Here is a 1,979-nt window from a genome sequence, read left to right as displayed (position 1 = left end):
GCCTCCTGAGAAACTGGGACTACAGGCGCGTGTCACCATGCCCAGCTAATTTTTGTATTTTTAGTAGAGACAGGGTTTCACCATGTTGGCCAGGATGATCTCGGTCTCTTGACCTCGTGATCCACCCTCCTTGGCCTCCCAAAACACTGGGATTACAGGCATGAGCCACCATGCCCGGCTCAACTATTTTTTAAAAAGGAGATGATTGCTTTCTGAATTTAATAATCCATCCAAAATTATTGTCTATTTAAATACTTTCTTGTACAATTAATGATCTGATAAACCAAGACTATCTCAAGCTTTCCTGTGCCTTCTGCTATAAGAGACCAAAAATAACAGAGGAAACAGTGAAAACAAAGACTGAAATAAAATTTCATTTAAGAGTTTCAAGATGAATTGGAAGTTAAAATGTATATCACCAAAAGTGGTCAGATGCATCCCCTATTGGGTTCAATAGCCACTATCTTTCTGATTTTTCAGCTTGTCAACAAAATAAAAACAAGTCAAACAGATTAGCATATGGATATTGCTAGGATAAATAACAATGTAAGTGTACCTGTATTTTTATCATAGATCACTTACACCGGGTAGAGAGTTGGGAATAGTAAAATGAATATTTTGTGACTGATTCAAAGTTTAACAATTGAAACCCTAAGTAGACACATACATGTAGGCTATTAGGTATTTTATCAATCTTTTTTCAAAGAAGGCCTTGTTAGGTTTCCGCTTTACCAGCTATTGGAGAAAAGCACACCATTTTAGAGATATATTATAGAAACAAAAACTCACCTAATTACAGAAGAGAGATGAGCCAACAGACATAGTCTGGCTCTGTCAACCAGGCTGGAGTGCAGTGGCATGATCTTGGCTCACTGCAACCTCCAACTCCAGGGTTCAAGTGATTCTCCTGCCTCAGCCTCCCGAGTAGCTGGAACTACAGGCACATCACCACACCCAGCTAATTTTTGTATTTTGGGTGGAGACGGGGTTCTGCCATGTTGCCCAGGCTGCTCTTGAACACCTGACCTCAAGTGATCCACCTGCCTCAGCCTCCCAAAGTGGTGCTTATATATTTCTATATGCCAGAGTTGATTATATGATTATTGCCACAGCCGTCTGCTGCGACTTGAAGGGTCAAAACTACCCTTAGCCAACCATGCCTTCAGGTCCACTGATAAAAAGCATGTTCCTGGCCCTTGGAAAATAAGGAAAATGAGTGAAATATTGCACCATAGAAAAAAATTAGCAATAGTTCCAGAGGTGTTGCGACTCATTGCTGAACCATTAGTGCAAGATTCGTTGCTAAAGGTTACCTTAAGGAAGTTAAGGAGTTTAGAAGAGAAAAACACTTAGGATTCGAGCGGGACGGGAGGCTTCCTGGAAGAAGCAGGCTTCCAGGAGAGCAGTTTTCGGATTTATGAAGCATATCAAGGAGTGGTAAACATACAAAGTAGAATTCGATCTTCTAAGAAAGGGCTGGGTCTCATGGTGGGGACATTCACGCAGTCCCGACTCTGCCCTCGACATTCCATTCCTGGCACAGTTCCCTGCCCCCCAGCATTCCTTGCAGACTTACACTGTCCTACTCTTATAGGCTCAGGAGGAATACAAAGCCTTTCCTTTGTTTACAGATTCCTTTTGAAGACAAGACTGGGGTATTTTTATTTATTACTATTTACAAATACTAATAAAAGCTGCAAACAGTCACAGAAGGAGATCATCATAGTAGCATGAATTGACACACTGGGGCCTGCAAAGTGTAACCTCCCGTTCTTTTTCCTGAGAACACCAAAAAGAATTGTTCTTGACTGGGGCTTTACCAGCCCGCAGCCAGGCTGCCCCTGCCCCATAGACTCGCCCCACGTGACTGGCGCCATCTTCCTGCAGCTCACGTGCTGGGGAGAGGCGGTCCTCAGGCCAGCTCCCCACTGATTGACAGGGAATGTCTTTGTTTTCCCGCCCACACGGTGAGGTCAAAG

The sequence above is a fragment of the Colobus angolensis genome, unplaced genomic scaffold, assembly GCF_000951035.1.
Source record: "Colobus angolensis palliatus isolate OR3802 unplaced genomic scaffold, Cang.pa_1.0 Scaffold419, whole genome shotgun sequence".
Taxonomy (NCBI): domain Eukaryota; kingdom Metazoa; phylum Chordata; class Mammalia; order Primates; family Cercopithecidae; genus Colobus; species Colobus angolensis.
The sequence above is the reverse complement of the archived record's forward strand: the minus strand, read 5'-3'. Positions refer to the sequence as shown.